We start from the raw sequence: 22,344 nt of genomic DNA, 5'->3' as shown, positions 1-22,344 counted from the left end.
CAGGTGTTACTGGATGCTGGTCAGAATATCTCCAAATTGTCCCAGTATACTTTCCTGGATGCTCTGAACAATGCTACTCCAAAAGTGGGTATAGGTACGAAAGGTAGTGTATTACCTCCCAAAGGGGGTAATGCATAATATAGGCTTTTGGAATGTCAGGGGACTAAACAGTCTTACAAAACAGAATACTATCAAGTGGTTTCTTCAGCATAATCATGTGGGTCTGTTTGGTCTCCTTGAGACGAAGGTCAAACCTTTGTCTCTAAACTCTGTTAGTAAAAATATCTGTGCTAGTTGGTGTATTTCTACTAATACAAGGTTTCATAAGGGTGGTAGGATCTGGGTACTTTGGGATCCTACACGTTTTTCTGTTGATTTTCTGGAATATAATGCACAGTTTATCCATATGAAGGCTAGAGAGATTTGTTCTGGTGATGAGTTCTATATCACTATGGTGTATGCTTTCAATGAGATTGAACAAAGGAGAATTCTGTGGGATAGACTTTGCATGTTTAAGAGGGTGATTTCTATGGCTTGGGTGGTGTGTGGTGATTTTAATACTGTGCTGAGCCCTCTTGAAAGACTTGGGGGGTCTACTAGTGAACAAGAAATGGAAGATTTTCAGAATTGTATTGATGAATGTGAGCTGGTGGATAGCCCAGCTACTGGCTCATTATTCACTTGGAATAACAAACAGGGACCTTCCTCAAGAATTTATAGTCGTCTGGATAGAGTTTTGGTTAATCAAAGTTGGTTAAGGAGCTTTCAGCATAACTATGCTCATTTCTATACTGAGGGCCTAATGGATCATACCCCTTGTATCATCCAGACTACTGATAACAGTCAAGTTAAAAGAAGAAGCTTTAAGTATTTCCATATGTGGAGCCAATCTGAACATTTCTATGAATGTGTGAAGAGTGCTTGGGACAAACATTGGTATGGAACTAAAATGTTTATACTGGTAAAAAAATTGAAGAGCTTGAAACATCCTTTGAAAATGCTAAATAGAGCTCAATTTGATGATATTGAGAATAATACTGTTAGAGCTTGGCAATACCTGGAACATATTCAAGGGAAGCTGAGAAGTGATCCATTGAATGCTGAGCTTATTCAAAAAGAAGTTGATGCTGCTAAGTGCTACAGAGAGCTTAAGGATGCTTGCCATGCCTTCCTCATCCAAAAATCTAAGGTTACTTGGGTGGATAAGGGTGATGATAACACCAAATATTTCCATAGTGTCCTTAAGAGTAGGCAAGCAAGGAATAAAGTGATTCAGATTGAAGATCAGAATGGTGTTGTCTGTGATTCTACTGCTCAGATTCAGAAGGCTTTTTTGGATTGCTATATAAACTTGTTGGGTACTGCTAAGGAGACAACCCCTGTCAGTGTCTCAGTTGTTCAGCAGGGTATCACTTGCTCTGATGAACATACTGAAATGTTGATGTCTCCTGTAACCAATGAGGAGATAAAAAAGGTCATGTTTTCCATTCCCACTCATAAATCTGCAGGCCCTGATGGGTTTTCTAGTGCTTTTTTTCGAGATGCCTGGGATGTTGTTGGTGTTCAAGTGTGTGAAGCTGTTCAGGATTTCTTTACCCATGGGAAAATGCTTAAACAGATTAATCATACTCTTATTTCTCTTATCCCTAAGGGTGATAGGCCAACGAATGTTACTCAATTTAGGCCTATCTCTTGTTGTAATGTAGTCTATAAGTGCATATCCAAAATCCTATGCAATAGACTGGCAAATGTCTTACCTTGTATCATTAGCCCAAACCAGGGTGGCTTCATTAAAGGTAGGAGCATTGTTGAGAATATTTTGATTTGCCAAGATGTGATTAGACTCTATAATAGGAAAGCTAGCTCTCCTAGATTTATGCTTAAGGTTGATTTGAAGAAGGCTTATGATTCTATCATTTGGAATTTTTGGAGCAAATGATGAGAGCTTTAAAGTTTCCTGGGAAGTTCATTGATTTGGTGATGGAATGTGTATGCTCTGCTTCGTATTCCTTGGTCATGAATGGAGAAATATTTGGACTGTTCAATGGGAAAAAGGGGTTGAGGCAGGGAGATCCTTTATCCCCTCTTCTCTTTACCATTGCAATGGAATATTTGAGTAGAGTCATGCAATATATCACTGAGACTGTTCCTTTTAAGTACCATCCTTTATGTTCAAAAATGAAGCTATCCCATCTTATGTTTGCAGACGATCTTCTCTTGTTTTGTAAGGGGGATGCTGCTTCTATGATAGTCTTACTCAGAGTGTTTGCAACCTTCTCTCAGGCTTCTGGACTCCAGATGAATACTACTAAAACTAATGCATATTTCAATGGTGTTCATGGAAGTCTCAAGCATGAGATCCTGCAAGTTTCTGGTTTCAAGGAAGGTCAGCTCCCCTTTTCTTATTTGGGAGTTCCTATTACAGCTGGAAGATTGAAAAAGAATGAATGTCAAGTTTTGATTGAGAAGCTAGTCTCTAGAATAAGAGGTTTTGGGGCTAGACACTTATCTTATGCAGGACGGCTTGTGTTAGTTAATTCTGTACTCACTTCCCTCTATACGTATTGGGCAAACATTTTTATTATTCCCAAAGGTGTGCTTCATAAAGTGGATGCTATTTGCAGGAACTATCTTTGGGATGGGAAGGTGGATTATATTAGAGTCCCCTTGGTTGGTTGGGAGAAAATTTGTGCTCCAAAGAATGAAGGGGGGCTTGGAATTAGAGACTCTTATGCTTGGAATATTGCTGCTATAGGTAAACTGGTGTGGTGGGTTTTCACTAAGCCTGACAGTTTATGGGTTAGATGGGTCCATCATGTTTATATGAAAGATGCAGCTTGGTCTGAATACAGCCTTACTTCTGACGTCTGCTGGAGCTGGAAGTCTATTGTTAAGGTACGTGATAAGTTATTAGGGTCCTACTCTGCTGGTCTGTGGCAGGGGGAGAATAAAGGGTATACTATTAGAAGTGGTTATGAGGTGATGAGGAGAAAGTTTCAGAGGGTGATCTGGTATAAGCAAGTTTGGAATGGATGGTGCCTTCCTAAGCATCAGTTTATTGGTTGGCTTATAGCCAGGGAAGCTTTACAAACAAAGGACAAACTGTACAAGTTTGGATGCTGCAGTGATGTTGTGTGTTTCCTGTGTGGTAATGCTGATGAAACGCATTGTCATATTTTCCAGGAATGTGAGTACAGTCTCAGGATTCTTGCTGGTATTGCAGAACTGTGTCATATACGTTCCCTCGGGAATACTCTTTTTGTGTGTGTTGGTCGGTTCACAAGTGTGCAGAAGGGTGTTATTGGGAGTGCCTTTTTGGCGGCTCAGTATGCAATCTGGATGCAGAGAAATCAGGTAAGGGTTGAGGCTTGCCTGATGGTTCCTAAAAAGGTGGTTGCTCAAGTCCAAAGTCAATGTAAGATGCGGATTTTGGCAAAAACTGGTCCTAAGATGCTTGCTCGAGATAGAATTTGGTTAAGTAGCCTTCCTTTAATGCATTAAGTTGATGGATGGTTACTACAAAATGTGTTGGTGTAAAATTGGTAGCTTGTAATAGCTTTGTTGCGCTTAATGGAAATTCTTACATTTCACCTAAAAAAAAAAAAAGAGGGAGAACATTATTCTAACCTAATTTTTCTACTCATTCTCTTGCCTCCTCTCATCGAAAGAAACACAAACAAAACCTAAAAATTAATCTGTTAATTTTTGGATCGATTCTAGCATAATCAAAGGGTATTTCTCGGAGCATCTTGGGTGCAACTAATAGGCGAATATCATTGCGATATTGTTCTTAGGCCGAATTTGCTAGGACCAAAGGTTGTTTCTTCATCCTCTTCAATTTTGTTTATGCAATTTTATTTTATGACTAGTGATCATCTTTATAAAATTTGTTATAATCCTTTAAATTAAAGGGATGCATACAGATAAATCCCACAAGTGGTATCAGAGCCAATGCCACGAATTTTATTTTGATGATTTTCATAAAATTGCTTGTAAACAATTATTAGGGTTTGCGAAGAAAAAAATATAATCGGCTGTTTTTTTTAGCCGTGGAATTTTTTTTTTCTTTCTGTTTATGTACTGTTCACGGATGAACAGTAATTTTTTTTTTAAAAAAAAAAATCTTTTTTTTTTCCTTTCGGTTTTTCCTGAAAAACCGATTAAAGTTTTTTTTGCGGCTGTTTTTGTTTATGCCGATTTGAAAAGCATTCGAAATTTTTTTTTTTGTCACTGTTCACGTCACTGTTACTATTCACAGGGCAGATTATAAAAAAAAAAATTGATTGTTTTGTTTCGATTTTTACAGAAAAACCGTGTTTAAAGAAAAGTAACGGGCTGTTTTTTCCTGTTTTGCCGAGAAAAGAAAAAAAAATTTACATTCTTCGTTCACGTCTCGATTCATCGTTCACGTCCAAGACATTATAAAAAAAAAAATCTGTTTTTTTTTCTCTTTCGGTTTTTGCTGAAAAACCGAGGAAAAGTCTTTTTAATGGGTTGTTTCGGTTTTTTACCGAGATAATTTTCAAAAGAAATTTTTTTTGTTTGTTTTGACAAATTAATTATTGTGAAGCGGTTCATAATTAATAGATACCTAATTATTTTAAAGAAGTTTAAAATATTGATGGATTAAATTCATATTACAAGTTTAATGTGAATTAAGATTGAAATTAATGTGATTAATTGAGGAATTGTCACTTAATTTGATTTAAATAGGTGGTTTGGATAAATTAATCAACATAATTAAGGAATTGTGTCATGTATGTTTAATTTATTTTAGTTGATGCATTATATTTTATTTTTGTTGAATGAATCGATTGAATGAATTTAATTTACGTATTTTTGCAATCAGTTGTAATACTTAGTGTGGCCTTAGTCAAATTATGTTTTCGTAATGAAGGAAACATAATTTTAATGTAATTATGAGATCTCGAATCTCCTTTATTTTTCTTTAGTTTTTGGGTTTTGAAATTAGAATGTAATAAATAGGTTTATTATGTAAATTTTATTTATTGTAATTTTCAAAAGAAGACTAAAGATGGAGATTGGAGCTCACTCCCGCTACATGGATCAAGATGGAACATCATGACAAGCATCTCGGGTCCAATGAGGATTCCAAACTTGTATTTATTGTTCATTTTGATAGGATAGGCCACACTAGGACTTTTACAGTTTTTACGTTTTTCATTCTTATTGCTTTTCATTCACATGTTAGTTTATGCATCATATTCCGCCTAAAACCAAACCACCTACTAATAAAATGCATGAAAATTGACTCATATAGGTTGTATGTTAGTTTTCATGGACATACAGATGTCACTGTCTTTAAGCCATCACCTTAGTTTATTCATTCTCGCATGCTAGATATTAGTTCACTTAAAATGAATTAAAATAAAGTTGATGGGATCTTCCTCTAAAACGGAAATTGAGATTAGTCTTTATAAGGGCAAACAACTATGAATCCCTTCTTCGTCGGTAGGCATAATATGACCCCTTCTACGTTGGGTAAGTAGTTGTGTTGACTTAGTTTACCTCAACATCATAGTCCGAAGAGTTTCTCGTGATTATGATGGACTAAAGATAGAATTTACAGAAATTTATCGACCAAGAATTCTAACGGTAGAATTAGCTAAAAGGTTAGCTTATCAATTTACAGAGAATTGTGTCTTGGGATCATTTATATAATTCTTGAGGGAGGTCAATTGTATAAATGTTTTGAGTCTTCGCGTTATGACAGTAGTTCATTAGACTTAAAAATATAAATGATGCACTACATGCTTATTATTTTTATTCTTCTTCTCGCAGTGTAGAACACGATTATTTTTTCATAATACTGTTACAACGAAATGGCTGGAAATAACGCAATCCCAATGCCTAGTGTGTAACACCCCGATTTATGAAGGAGCATTTAGCAAGACATTCCCTAATAAACCGGACTGTTACCATCTCGGTTTCCCGAGGTAGTGAATAACAATTTAAACTCCAAGGCAAATTATATAATTACTTTAACTTAATAATTACAAAACCCCTTTTACATCAAAGTACAAAGAACTAACATAAATAAAAGTGAAAGTCTTCTAAATAATGATCTAGCTACTAAGTCTTCTGATCCAGTGTCTCACGCCCATCAAGCTCCCATCCTATCTCATAAACCTGTCAAGTCTGCTCACCAATATTTGGATCATCACAGGTGTTCACGAATACACAGAGTCAACCACGAGGTTGAGTAGGGAATACAATGAAACAACAAAATATGATATGCATGCTCCTCCGTCACCTCCATCTCCATCTCAACTCATATCTCATAACCCGGAACGCCCGGCTGTAGATACCTCATTTCTGCACCTCCCGCAAACCACCCGGTGATGATTGGACCGCATGTTTGATTCGCGGAACGATTTGTGACAGTTCGTAAGATTATCGTCAAGTGATTGCTCAAATATTAATGTCGACCTCTTAGTTGTCATCTACGTCCTGATACGGTCGTTTTGGCAGTAATTAGAGTATATTCGGAGTCCGGGTCAAAAACCGTCTCCATTTTCTGATAACTGTTAAATCCCGAGTCAGAATGTTCTGGAATGTTCCGGATATTTCTATTCCATATTTCACAAATTCTATCTTTTGGCAAATAATATCCCGTAATATTCATATAAGATATTAAAGATAATCGAATTATTTCCGTCCTACCATAACTCAAACGCGGAAATCTTTCTTCAGCAGGAGGAAACCTCCTGGGAATAGACGCAGCAGGTGCTGCGCCTCTTCCAAGGGACGCAGTGGCTGCTGCGCCTTTTCCCAGGCCCTTCTTTGGATGTTCCACGTATCTTTTTTTATATCCTTCCGAGATTCACTTCCAAAGAGTCTCCGAAACCCTATTTCCTCCGCGTGATTAGTATAAATAGGAGCCTTCGTTCCTCATATTTCTCACGCGAGTGTCCGCCCTTCTCTTCTCCCTTTGCATTCTAGACTTTGTTCTTACTAATTGGCGCCTACGTGCTTGGACTTCCGACCACGTAAACTCGGATCTTTCCGGGTACCAGCCTCTCCGTTGCATGACCGACCAATTTGACCAACTACACCAATAATCAACTTAATCAATCAATCGTTTTCCTCTTACGAGGGCACTCTCTTTGCATTCGCGTCGAGCATTCACTAATCGATATCTTAGTTCATCTCGTTTCGTCAACATGTAAGTCTGAGGGTGTACAATTCCTCTTTTTATTTATTTATTGTACTTTTATTTATCGTATCACCCATTGTAAGATTTATGTCGAAAACACCATTAAAACCGATTTCTAAAACCGTGCTTTAAAACTCGTTTTTATGGATTTCCAGAGAGGACGTCGAGAAAAGACGCAAAGAATCGCTGCGTCTCTTCGAAGGAGCGCAGATCCTGCGCGCCTCTTCGTGAGGCCGCCATGATTCTCCTCGCTTCTTTTCTTCTTCTTCATCCTCTGTAATTTCGTCTTGCTTTTATTTTGCTTATTTTGTTTAATTATTCGTTCACAATAGTTTAATATTCACATGTATATTGTATCACATAATTCATCATTCATTAATATGTTTCAATCCGACTTTAATCCCGAATAATCAATATTTGCGGGTTTTCGTCATTAAACTCAAACCCGGATTTTAGAGATTCAATTTGTTCATATTGAGTTTCTGGAATTCGTCATTGATATAATTTTCATCTGTTTATTCGCATGTTCGTTGCATATTCGTTGTATATCCGTCATATTTAGCCTAATTGACTTATTTCAACAGAGGACTCATTAATGTTTCCATCATTATTTCATGTAATTAATCCATCTTAGTTCCGTCTTATTCATGTTTTACTGTTTTCATGACCCATTCACATGTTAAATAACATATTAATCACTTTCATCCGAGCAAATAATTTAATTATCCTTTAAATTCATCAATTGACATTAACGGCTCGCAAATACGGCTTCACAGCCAGAACTGAGCCAAGAACAGACGCAGCGTCTGCTGCGCCTATTCCAAAGGACGCAGCTCTGCTGCTGCTTTCTCGGCCGAGTTCGTCCCGAACTCCGTTTTCGCCTTGACCTAGTTTAATTAGTCTACGTATTAACTAACTAATATCCGTAGTATCGCTAATTTCGCTTTCGTTAGTTTATTTCCTTCTTTTATTTCTTTTTCTCAAATTATCCGTTTTAAAGGTATTTTCGACATAAATCGCCTAATCCGTTGTAATTAATGTAATTTTCATCGTTGTAATTTATAATCATTGTATTTCTTTTATTGCTTGTATGTTTTCACATGTAAATCAACATTAAATCCTACTTCGACCCAATTGTTTGCTAATTATGTGTCAACCGACTTAGTATTAATTCTCACATGCTAGGATTAAAACTTGGATGTTGCATTGCATGCATATAACCGACGATATATCAAGTACGAATAAACTCCTTAATCATTAGTAGAGGCCGCTATCGAGGCGGGCGGGATTAGGTGTTCGATCAAAAGAGCTTCCTAATACGTACCCTCACCCCTTACTTCAGATCTCCGTGAGCACCCGTGTTCATTGGCATCTACGAGAGTCATTCTAGACATAGAATGCTAAGGGTAACGATTGCTTAGTGTTCATGTCACTACTTTGTGTCTTGACATGACACGAGGTACTCGAACAGTTCCAATTTCCCATAAAAATTGGTGGCGACTCCTTACAAAATGCAAACGCTTGTTTTTCCGACCTTCACCAAGCGCCCCCGTGGGCGGCCCGCTGTCCACAGTTTGGCGACTCCGCTGGGGAAATACACTTACGTGTAGCTAAGGGTGAAACTCGAACAAGGTTAGGGAATAGTTTGTACAAGACAATTGTCGGTTTTCATAACTCGGTCTTCCTAGACCGTTTAATTCGGCCTTCCTAGGCCCAACCCAACCCATTCGACCAATCGTCCCGTCTAAACGGTCCTAATTCTTATTTGGGCCTAAGGATGGATAGCGATTGACGTCATCCATACCATGATGCTTACTCTTGTTTGTGTCAAGGGCCTTCACTACTTGAGGAAATGGACTAGGAATCGGCCTTACTCTTGTTTGGCACGAGCCTCTCCACAGACTTCGGGTTTGATGGTTCGGTATGGCAACCCACCCTTTAAACCAAAACCCTTCTAAATGCACTCAGCATCCCGTTATAATGCCTGTATAAATGTGTAAACCCTACGTGATCACCACTTCTAAACAAAACCATGACGAATTTTCAAAAAATCAAAATCCTTTTTTCAAACAAGAATTTCGAAAAATAGGCCTTCAATTAGCGCAAAATCCGGTCAAAACTCCGTCCGTTTGTCGCGTCAAATTTCGGGCCACAAGCCCATTTCAAAACCTCACTTCGAGTCCACTCCTACAACTACACTACAGTTGACTAGGACACACATTTTCAAAGACCTTGTCTTTCTTCAAAATCCACTCAACACAAGTGGCATACACCCACTTCACGAGTCAAAACTTTTTTAGCAAGTGTAATAGAATGGTCGATCGTGTTTTGATTCGTCGCCGATCTCTTATCCAGTTTCCAAGATGCCCGGATCAAGTGATGAAACAAACCTCCAGCAAATTCAAGAGAGTAATGATCGAATCCTAGCCGCGCTAGCCCAAATGCAAATCACTCAAGAACAAACCTATGACCGCCTTGAACTTATCGAAGGCCGTATCTTTGATGTAGAGGGAAGGTTGCCTCCCCTTAAAGGTGAAGTACTACGTTTCTCCGATGACGAGTCTAAAGATGAGAACCCTATCATAGGAACAACTGCAGCCGAGAAGAGACTCCAATACCTAGAGGAGCAATTGATGTACCTTAAGGGGGATGACATTTATAGGGAAAACAATCGCAAATATGAAGCCGTCAATTCCAAATTGCCCACTAACTTTAGCATGACGGATATCCCTAAGTTTAAAGGACATGAGAACCCTTTGAACCACATCCGCGCCTTCAAGGATTACATGTCTATCAAAGGCATCAAACCCGAGATGTTCTTAAGGATCTTTCCTTCATCTCTTGACACCATTCCGAAGCAATGGTTCTACACTTTAGATCACAAAAAGGTCGCTACTTGGGAAGACGCCGCAATCGAGTTTTCGAAACAATACGCGGATAATGCCGAGATCCAAGTCAACATGCGTACTCTAGAGGTTCTTACCCAAAATGACAAAGAAGGATTCACCGACTTCCTAAGTAGGTGGAGGAAGACTAGTACTCAACTAGTTGAACGCCCGGATGAGGCCACTCTTGTGGAAAAGTTTGTGGATAATCTCAAGCCCATATATGCCAACCATTTGAGATATCAAAACATCAAGACTTTCAAGGACTTAACTGTACTAGGGACGCGAATTAAAGATGACATCCGTAAAGGACTCTTGTCCAAAACGGTAGGTAGAGGATATCAAGGGTCCACAAGTCGTTCGTACGGCTCTACTAGCAAGACCGATGAGGTTAACCTTCTCGAGCCATCCAAGAAAACTAGCCCACCAAGGAAATTCACAAACCTTGGGGATACGTACTCCAACACTCTAAAAAGGCTAATGAAGCAAGGTAAACTCCAACCCATTGGACCTACTCCCGAACCCGAAAGGAAGTCCAAATTCTGGGATGAAAATTCCTACTGTGAATACCATAGGGGCAAAGGGCACGACACAGAAAAATGCTACAAGTTGAAACACGTGCTTCAAGATATGATTGAAGATGGTCGACTCCCAATTCCACCAGGAGGTAAGCCCAACAACACTCAGAATCCTCTTGGAATTCTAGTGATTACAAGTGACGAATCTACCTTAGATTGCTCACACCTCATTTCTCCCACCGAAAATGACATTCATGCAATTGAGAAAGAAAGGCTCTACTCCACTATCTCCCCTACCATTTCCGACTTCATCACATGGGCAAGGAGTGTAGATAGACAAGTGTGGGAACTAGAAAACATGGTAATGGCCTTGCGCAATCCCAACGCAATACCTAAAGAACGCGTACTCTTGATCTTCTCTCAAAATGCCACTATGCAAGAAGTAGTCACCGTGGTCGATAAACTAGTCGATCAAATCATACGACTAGAAAGTGATATCATGAGAATGAAGGAACTAGCTGCAGTCAATGGGGTTTGGGCCGATGACGATGAAGACGAATATCTCATTGAAAACTTCTTAGTCAAGGAAATAGTCCAAAATGGTGAAGACCAAGATTTGGATCACCTAACTCGTTCGGGTCGCCCATATCAAAGCACTACTCAAAACGGTCCAACCAACGTCATCACACCAAATGACAACGAAGATGACCCCACTGATCATTTGCTCAAACAATTACAGAAAACCAAGGCTGATCTTTCAGTCTGGAAACTAGTGGCAAGCTCATTTCCGCATCGCCAAGCTTTACTGCAAGCTTTGGCCAAATTGAATGTAGCACATAACTCCACTCTTGAAGATGTAGTCAACTTGGTCTTCCAAGAATCACCGAAGCTAAGTAATCCTATTACTTTCTCAGATGAAGACTTGCCACCTTTTGGCGCTAGTCACAACCTTGCTCTATACATCACCGTCATTTGTCTAAAGAAGAATGTGCCAATGACTTTGGTAGATGATCTCCATGGTTAACGTCATACCCCTCAAAACGGCATACAAGCTAGGCATGAAAGAGTCGGATTGGACTCCTACAAATCAAGGTGTACGTGCATATGACGGTACACGACGAAAAGTGGTTGGACTTGCTAGCCTAACCATAGCCACGGGACCAATCGAACGAAAAGTTAACTTCCAAATAGTGGACATTGAAGCTTCATTCAACATACTTCTGGGAAGGCCTTGGATTCATGCTTCCAAAGCGGTAACATCCACCCTTCATCAAAAGATCAAGATCCCACTAAATGGCAAAGTTGTGACGATCGCTTCGTCACCCATCAAGGCAATAATCGAGAAGCAATCAAACAATCAAGTCTTTGCGGATCCCATATACGAACTTGGGGGCTTCCAAAGTGTGAATGTCATAGAAAGTGAGTTGGCACCTTTATACTATAATCCCTACTCCAACTTGGTGGTCAACCACATACTCAAATCTCAGGGATACTTCCCTGGAATGCCTTTGAACCCAATTCGGAAGAACACCTTCGCACCATACAAGGAAGGAAACTCGACAAGGATACCACTTGGACTAGGGTACAAACCCACAAAAGAAGAAGTTCTCGAAATGCTCGCTCAAGTCCAAAATCGCAAGCACGTGGGAGTCCAAATGAGACCATATCTCCCCACTCTAAATGGGTACTTCGTTCAAGAAGGAAGTTCAGAACTCTTCCACGGATTTCCCGAACCTTGGAATTATCTTAAGAGGAAGTTAGCCGGAATCGAGATCTTTCACGATTGCTACTTCATTCCTCCCGCAACGGTTCCTACCGTCAAAACCCGTCAAGCACCTTGCTTCGACGAACAAGCTGTTAGCCTACTGTTTGGAGAAGATCGATTCATTAGGGCCGCGCAGGATGAGATCATTACTATGATACTTCAGGACGATCGCTTCAACCCCGCCGCGTTGATCACAGAAATCGACACAAAAAGGATGGAGAAAATCTATCAAATGGACCAACAACCAAGGAAGACTCTTCAAGCTCACTACTGGAGAAGGAGAGATGTTCAAAGGAGAACCAGAAGATGATGAGTTCGAGTCGGAGTCTAGAGAAGTCATTAGAGAGTCTACTCCTGTTGTCATCCCCACTCCCTTCGTTTCTCCTAGCTTAGCCTCGAGTAGTCACGGTAGTTCGGGAAATGCCTCAACTACTGTTCCTTTGCCACCACTGACCATGGATCAGTTGGCTTCTTTGTTTCAACTTTACTCAAATCTTAATATGAATAAATCAGGTTCTGCTTACTCTCTGTGTTCTTTCGAGTGCAATTCTGTTTATGATGATACTGAGGATGACCAAGACCCAGACTTGACCGAAATACCTCCCTACGTAGCCAAAGAAATATTACAAGAAGGGGAAGGGGGACCAGTAATAGAAGATACCGAACCCATCAACGTAGGAACCGAACTAGAACCCAAAGAACTTAGGATAGAGACTACCTTGAGCTCTACCGAAAGGGCCGATTTCATAGACCTCCTAAATGAATTCAAAGACGTTTTCGCTTGGTCCTACAAAGACATGCCAGGGATCGACAGGGATATCGCCGAACATAGGATTCCGATTAAGCCAGGTTTCAAACTCAGAAATGAAGCTTCGACGAATGAGAACAGAATGGGCTCTAAAGATTAAGGAAGAAGTTGATAAACAATTCAAAGCCGGGTTCATCAAAGTTTCCGAGTATTCTGACTGGGTAGCTAACATAGTACCTGTACCCAAAAAGGATGGGAGAATCCGTGTTTGTGTTGACTTTAGGGACTTAAACAAAGCGAGTCCAAAAGATGACTTTCCTCTACCTCACATTGACATATTGGTAGACAACACTGCATACCACGCATTACTATCCTTCATGGATGGATATGCGGGTTATAACCAAATCAAGATGGCCATGGAAGATATGCACAAGACCGCATTCGTCACCCAATGGGGAACATATTGCTATACAGTAATGCCATTCGGATTGATCAACGCCGGAGCTACATACCAACGCACCGCAACTACACTCCTACATGACATGATGCATAAAGAAGTTGAGGTATATGTAGATGACATGATCGTCAAATCCAAGGAGAGAGAGGGACATATTGCGAACCTTCGCAAATTCTTCGCAAGGCTACGAAAGTACAACATGAGACTCAACCCCAAGAAATGCACATTTGGGGTAACATCTGGCAAACTCCTGGGATACGTCGTTAGTTGATACTGTCGTTTCGTACCAAAAATAAAATACCTAAGTACAACTAACAGAAGTCAGCGGTAAGTAGGGTCGATCTCCACAGGGAGGCGGTGTACTATCTATTTGTCTATTCTATCCGTCTGATGTCACAAATGGGGGTTGAATTTGATTTTGTTAACTAGACTAGAGATTTAAGCAAGGGAAATGAATAAGAGAATTTGAGAAGAGAAGGGAGTATGCTAAGAGTCGGTCCACCGTGGCAGCTATCAGATCTTATACTATCGGGAATACTAAGGCGATTAGACTATTGAAAAGAAGAGCTATGGTCGTCACCTTGCGGTCCTTAAACCGCCCTAGAGCGTAAACAGCTTAAGTTTCGCCCTCACTGCAATACCCTATTGTAATTAAGCAAGCCTTCCCTTCCAATCTTTCGATCTAGGTCGGGGTTAACTAGATTTATGGTCTCCTTCATGCATTCATTCGACCGGATAACAATTAAATTGCCTAATACAATTCCTATCGCAAGACTAACCTATTTAAGTCAATTAAAACATTGCTACCACGGTTTCCCTAATCCTAACATACTACGGAGATTTAGCTAGACATGGAGTAAATAAGAACAATAAATAAAGAGGGAGAGGGAATAATAAACATTAAATAAAAAGAGAGAAAGGAGAGAAGAAATTACTGATATAAATGATCCGGAAAACAAAGTAGAACAAAAGTAGAACAAAAGTAACAGTGTATGTGAAAGTGATAAAAGAGGAGAAAGGAGAGAGTCTCCGGATGAAAAGCATTAACTGACGTCCTAACTCCTATTTATAAGAAAATAGGAGTATAATTAACCTAATGACGGAAAATAACTAAAAAGCCCAGCCCGTCAGCAATATCCACTCGATCGAGTAACTAAATCACTCGATCGAGCAAAGGCATAAAAGGAACTGGTCGATCGAAAGGAAAAATAGTCGATCGAGTACTTATTCATCCTAAAACCACTCGATCGAGAAGAAGTGGCTCTCGATCGAGCAAATGGGCTCTCGATCGAATAGAAATAGTTCTCGATCGAGCACTTCTCAGCGCGTAATTCCTGCTTCGCGCACTGAACTTCAAACGGCTGCCATTCCTTCGTTACTTGGACAAATAAGGCGTGGTTGGTGGCGTTGGAAAGCTAAGAGAATAAGCTTTCACCTCCAACTGGAATCACCTTAATAACTGTTTTAGAACTCGAGATATGGCTCTTACAAACAGGAACTAGCAAATTGAAGCACTCTCTTGGCTCGCCTAACTTCCTTACTCCAATGCGCATCTCAAAATAGTACTTTCCAAGCTCCGACTCAACTCATCTCCTAAATGCATGCGTAGGGACATGTTTTAGGCTTGATTCCGCATCTCTAAGCTCATTCCTGCAATTTATACAAGAACTTCCAAAGTATGCAATTCGGGGCATATTCGTAGCAAATAACTACTAAAATAGCATAAAGATGCGTGCAAGAATAGACTAAAAAGACTATATAAAATGCACGTATCAAATCTCCCCAAACCAAACCTTTACTCGTCCTCGAGTAAACTCAAAACTATATGCTAATGGAACGGGAAAATAACTCAGAGCTAGCTTAACTTGTCTACTTGAACCAATTTAATGCAACAAAGATTAATAGTTTAAGCTAAGCAGTCAATACGCAAACGAATTATGAGCTGTTCAGAAATATAGCCAACCTATCGACCTTGCAAGACCAACAAAATCGGACTCTCTCGTGGTCACTCTTCTCTCATGAAGCAAAGGGTGAATGTTTATATGTAAAAGAGAGAAGAAGGGACAGTCACTCACCTAACTGCGACCTACATAGCATGCATGCAACAAAAATGAAAGACAATTCAAGTACTAATGCACATACTCCAACCAATAATGTCCGTCACAGCCGAGGGCTTACAAATAATTTGGGAATAGTGAGGTGCAGGTGAGAAAGGGCAAAACATGTTATGGAAATGTGGAGGTAAAAGCGTCAAGCTAGTTCCTAACAGGACCATAGTAAACCATCCGAATCTCAACTGACTGAAAAACTAAGTACAAGTGTCCTTCATTTGGCACAGAACTCACTACCCAATACACAATCTCCTCAAAATGATATGAATAAAACGGAGGAGTGAGACCGTCAGAAGATAGAAATAGGCACAGACGGACTCAAAAATCAAACCAGCTCAAAAATTTCCAAACTTTTCCTCCTCTGGTTTCTTCCTGTATACGTGATTTTTTGATTTTTTTTCTTTTTTTTTTCTTTTTATTCTTCACGTTTTCCTTTTTCTTTCTTTTTCAATTTTTTTTCATTTCTTTTTTTTCTTCTCCTTCTTCCTTTATTTTCCAACAACTCCATACAAAAGAGATACGGCCAAACTGCAGACGAAAACTCATACCACAAAAGAACATACTAACTAGCTTGACTAGGTAGGCTTAGTTTGGGATGTAGCTAATGGGTCAAAAGGCAAATTTGGCTAATGTGGAGCTAAATGGGTGAAAAATATAAGGAAAGGGAAATTTGCAAGGCCCTCCCTGTATGTGACACCAACCACGAACCCGAATATGTGCATTTTGACGAGAAATTGAATGTCATAAATGTGCAAAAGAGACGAACATGCTATGCAAGGAGTACTACTCAAAATTCCTAATGAACTGGTCATGAATGTCACCAGTTATGGGCTCTAGATCTCAGAATTTTTAAGTAGTTTGCCAATTTATAGGTCAAGTCTAAACAGTCAGCTTATATTTGAACAGAAATTCGCAGATTATGCGTATGACAAAGCTAAAAACTATCAACAGAAGTGCAAGGCTCAAGTAAATTGACAAGTTATAGTGCATTATCATCACGGAAATCTACCGTTCCGACTCAACCTACATGCTAAAATAAACGTGAAATTTTTTTGAATTTTGAACAATTTTTATGGAATTTTGAATTTTAATAAGAATAAACAACAATGCAAACGAAAATTAAACGTGACAACAGAAATGCAATAAAGACAATATGCAGACACAGATATGGATGCATAACCTCCCCAAACCGACCATGAACATGGGAGGTTGCTAAAGGTCCGGAAAAGCGTCTCAGGAAGCTAATCCAAGTCAATAACACTCGATAGCAGTCGAACAGTGGCTGATCGAGTAAAATGGGCATCCAAAACCGCTCGATCGAGGAGAATAGCAGTCGATCGAGTGGTTCTCTATCTGCAGGTGGTCGATCGAGTAGATTAATCACTCGATCGAGTGAATCCCTCAGCTAAAGTGCTCGATCGAGTAGAACAACTACTCGATCGAGTGATTCTCAATGTATTTCAACTTAAGGTAAATAGAAATGCAGAAATAAAATCGGGTTGCCTCCGGTAGCGCTAGCTTCGGTCAGTCCCGGCTCGACCTTCTTTTTCTTCGAGCCTCTCTCGGTTAAACACAATCAAAACAACTCAAAGCGCGCAAAGAACTTTGTCAAATAGTTGCGCATGTGCTACACAAAAAAGTAAGTAGCACCAAAGTGGAATAGCAAAGTAGGAAATAAAAATGTGTAAACATTTAAGTCTAACAAATTTCCTATGGGCGCTCCTAAATTTATCCACAAAATAAAGGAGCGAGGGAGCAATTGACGATAATTTAGGGCTCCAATTCAGATTAACAATTTTAAAATGACAAGGATGGTGAGAAATTGCTAATTTATGCGTCCACATATGAGAGGGTATAGCTTTGAAAAAGGAAGCATGAATAAGACGAGGCAATTTACAAACAATAATGAAATTACCGTTTACTACCTCAGGTTGATCACTCTTAATGACGGAATCATAGATAAAGGAATTCATTACCTCTTCCGTGCTAGGAGTAATTACCGACTCAATTTGTCCTTTTTGTCGCCCTCGGTGGAACCCGTCCCGTAAATCTCAGCCTCAAGCGCATCTAACTCGGCCTTGAATAAAGGGGATTCACCATAACCGTTATCATCGTCAAAATCGTCATCAAAATCAAGCCCAAATGACGAACCAAAGCTCCCAATGGCCAAACTACTCGATCGAGTAGAATCTTCATTTGATCGAGCAGTTTCCTCCTGATTTCCACTCGATCGAGCAGCAATTTCACTCGATCGAGCAGTCTCTCCTGGAAAATCACTCGATCAACTAATATAAGTCACTCGATCGAGTGATTCCTCTTGTACAGCGCTGAAATCTTCGCATGAGGCAGTGAAATATGATAGAAACTCGTCGTCGGAGTCATAGAAGTCGTCCTCAGCATTGGGCAACGCGGTTTCCTCAAGGGAAAAACCGCTCTCAGCAAGGTATACCTCTTCTTCTTGCATCTCATTTGTTAGGCGAGCGATGCGTGACTCACTCGGGGATTCAAGCGTCCATATATCTATCACTCTCTTGCATTTGGGATACAAGCGTCCCCATTAAACATGTCAGCTCCGCGATTTCTTCGATCTCTATCTCAGCTGCTAACTGAGCAACTACAGACTCGAGCTTATCAACTCGCGAGACATATTCTTGTGCTTGGAATGCAAGTGTTTCCATCAAGGATTTCAGCTCCGCAATCTCTTCTTCTTGTATATCAGGAGGATCTTGTTGCGGCGGCCATTGATAGGGTGGATGTGATGGCACAACTACAATTGCATTGTGCTCGTGCAGAACCACATCTCCGTAGTGAGATCACCATTTGTTCCATATAATGGGACATCGGTGATGGGTCAAAGGTACTCAAGCCTTCCCTTTGACTGTCTTTCACCTAGAACTGTCTAGGTAGTACCTATAAGGCCTATCAAAAAAACACTCAAGGAAAAAGATCAGAACTGCCTCAAGGGAAAAATCCCCTGAGGCTAAAAACAGATAAAATTAAACAAATAAATAAATAGATTGCCTCCCAACAACGGCGCCAAAATTTGATATCTTTGTCGTTTCGTACCAAAAATAAAATACCTAAGTACAACTAACAGAAGTCAGCGGTAAGTAGGGTCGATCTCCACAGGGAGGCGGTGTACTATCTATTTGTCTATTCTATCCGTCTGATGTCACAAATGGGGGTTGAATTTGATTGTGTTAACTAGACTAGAGATTTAAGCAAAGGAAATGAATAAGAGAATTAACAGTAAGAGAAGGGAGTATGCTAAGAGTCGGTCCACCGTGGCTGCTATCAGATCTTATACTATCGGGAATACTAAGGCGATTAGACTATTGATAAGAAGAGCTATGGTCGTCACCTTTCGGTCCTTAAACCGCCCTAGAGCGTAAACTTGACTTAACTTTCGCCCTCACTGCAATACCCTATTGTAATTAAGCAAGCCTTCCCTTCCAATCTTTCGATCTAGGTCGGGGTTAACTAGATTTATGATCTCCTGCATGCATTCATTCGACCGGATAACAATTAAATTGCCTAATACAATTCCTATCGCAAGACTAACCTATTTAAGTCAATTAAAACATTGCTACCACGGTTTCCCTAATCCTAACATACTAGGGAGATTTAGCTAGACATGGAGTAAATAAGAACAATAAATAAAGAGGGAGAGGGAATAATAAACATTAAATAAAAAGAGAGAAAGGAGAGAAGAAATTACTGATATAAATGATCCGGAAAACAAAGTAGAACAAAAGTAACAGTGTATGTGAAAGTGATAAAAGAGGAGAAAGGAGAGAGTCTCCGGATGAAAAGCATAACATAACTGACGTCCTAACTCCTATTTATAAGAAAATAGGAGTATAATTAACCTAATGACGGAAAATAACTAAAAAGCCCAGCCCGTCAGCAATATCCACTCGATCGAGTAACTAAATCACTCGATCGAGCAAAGGCATAAAAGGAACTGGTCGATCGAAAGGAAAAATAGTCGATCGAGTACTTATTCATCCTAAAACCACTCGATCGAGAAGAAGTGGCTCTCGATCGAGCAAATGGGCCCTCGATCGAATAGAAATAGTTCTCGATCGAGCACTTCTCAGCGCGTAATTCCTGCTTCGCGCACTGAACTTCAAACGGCTGCCATTCCTTCGTTACTTGGACAAATAAGGCGTGGTTGGTGGCGTTGGAAAGCTAAGAGAATAAGATTTCACCTCCAACTGGAATCACCTTAATAACTGTTGTAGAACTCGAGATATGGCTCTTACAAACAGGAACTAGCAAATTGAAGCACTCTCTTGGCTCGCCTAACTTCCTTACTCCAATGCGCATCTCAAAATAGTACTTTCCAAGCTCCGACTCAACTCATCTCCTAAATGCATGCGTAGGGACATGTTTTAGGCTTGATTCCGCATCTCTAAGGTCATTCCTGCAATTAATACAAGAACTTCCAAAGTATGCAATTCGGGGCATATTCGTAGCAAATAACTACTAAAATAGCATAAAGATGCGTGCAAGAATAGACTAAAAAGACTATATAAAATGCACGTATCATTAGTCAAAGAGGTATAGAAATAGATCCTTCTAAAATCAAAGCTCTGATCGAGATGCCACAACCCCAAACAGAAAAAGAAGTCAGAGGATTCCTGGGAAAGGTACAATACATAAGTCGATTCATATCGAAACTTACAATGATTTGCGAGCCTATCTTCAAGAAACTCAAGAAAACATACCACACCATGTGGGATGATGATTGTCAAAAGGCGTTTGACCGAATCAAGGAGATATTGGCTAAACCACCAGTGCTCATGCCGCCACAACGAGATCAACCTCTTGGTTTATATCTCACAAGAATCGAAAGCGCCATGGGTGCTATCTTTGGCTCAAATCTGTAGGAAGTGAAGAAAGAGCTATTTACTATCTAAGTAAGAAGTTCTTGGAATATGAGTGCAAATACTCGCAACTCGAAAAGACATGCCTCGCTCTTGTGTGGGCAACGAAGAAGCTACGTCACTACATGCTTAGCTACTCCGTCAAAATATATTCCAAAATGGATCCAGTCAAATACCTCTTCGAAAAACCTGTCCTCAACGGACGTCTTGCAAGATGGACTCTGATGCTCTCAGAATTCGACCTCAAATATGTGCCACTAAAAGTTATAAAAGGTCGCGCCGTCGCCGAATTCTTCGCAGAAAATCCTATCAACGACGCACAAACCGTAGATACTTGGTCATTTCCCGACGAGGATATACTTCAAACAGATGTAGACTCCTGGGATCTATACTTTGATGGAGCATCAAATTTAAGAGGATTCGGAATAGGAGTGTTGCTCATTTCTCCTGAGGGTGAGCATACACCGATTGCTGTCAAACTCGACTTCGAGGTGACAAACAACGCTGCAGAGTATGAAGCCTGTCTCATTGGACTACAAGCGGCAGTAAGCTTAGGCATCAAAAACCTCCGAGTACATGGGGACTCATCGCTGATCATCAACCAAGTTACAGGATCCTGGAAAATCCGAAGTGAAAGCCTTGCACCCTATCAGACTAGGATAGACCAAGTGGCTCAGTTCTTCGATCACGTAACCTACTTACACCTACCTCGAGAGGAAAATCAATTTGCAGACGCTCTTGCGAAACTGGCATCTTTGATAAATATGTCAGATCACATGATAGAAATGCCTTTGTGTATCGAACGATGGTCAGAGCCGGCTTACGTCCATCAAATCACCAATGAAGAGGAAATCGCACAGGAACCCTGGTTCCAAGCAATCCTGAATTTCAAGCTTAATGGTACCTATCCACCGGATATGGACAAAAGGGGACAACGTGTTATACGCCTATTAGCTTCCCAATACATCCTGATGCAAGGAGAGTTATACAAAAGAACACCTCTTGGTGTAGTCCTACGCTGCCTCGATCATTCACAGGCACGAAAGGTGATGGAAGAAGTCCACAACGGAGAATGCGGTCCCCACATGAGTGGGCCTATGATGGCAAAGAAAATCACACGTTTAGGGTATTATTCGACCACAATGGAATCCGATTGCATCAAATACGTGAGACATTGCCACAATTGCCAAATCTTCGGGAATGTACAACATGTGCCTCCCTCGTTGCTATACACGATGACATCTCCTTGGCCATTTTCCGCATGGGGAATTGACATAATCGGAAAAATAACCCCAGCCGGAACAGGAGGTCACTGTTTCATTCTAGTGGCGATTGACTATTTCACCAAATGGGTAGAAGCAGCTTCCTACACTGGTCTTACGGCTAAAAATGTGGCAAAATTCATACAAAACAACAGCATCTGTCGATATGGTTGCCCACATGAGATCATTAGCGATAATGGGTCACACTTCCAAGCTGAAACCGAGCAATTGCTAGCCAAATATAAGATTAAGCATCACCACTCTTCGCCCTATAGACCACACACTAACGGCGCGGTAGAGGCGGCAAACAAGAATGTTGTCACAATTCTCAAGAAAATGACTGACAACTACAGAGATTGGCCAAGCAAGATACCTTTTGCCCTATGGGGATACCGTACATCAGTTAGGACGCCCACTGGGGCTACTCCTTTCTATTTGACCTACGGCATGGAGGCCGTACAACCAGTCGAGCTAGAAATACCATCCTTACGTATTCTACTAGAAAGCCAAATCCCTGAAGCCGATTGTAAGA

The sequence above is a fragment of the Silene latifolia genome, chromosome 1 (assembly GCF_048544455.1).
Source record: "Silene latifolia isolate original U9 population chromosome 1, ASM4854445v1, whole genome shotgun sequence".
NCBI lineage: Eukaryota > Viridiplantae > Streptophyta > Magnoliopsida > Caryophyllales > Caryophyllaceae > Silene > Silene latifolia.
The sequence above is the reverse complement of the archived record's forward strand: the minus strand, read 5'-3'. Positions refer to the sequence as shown.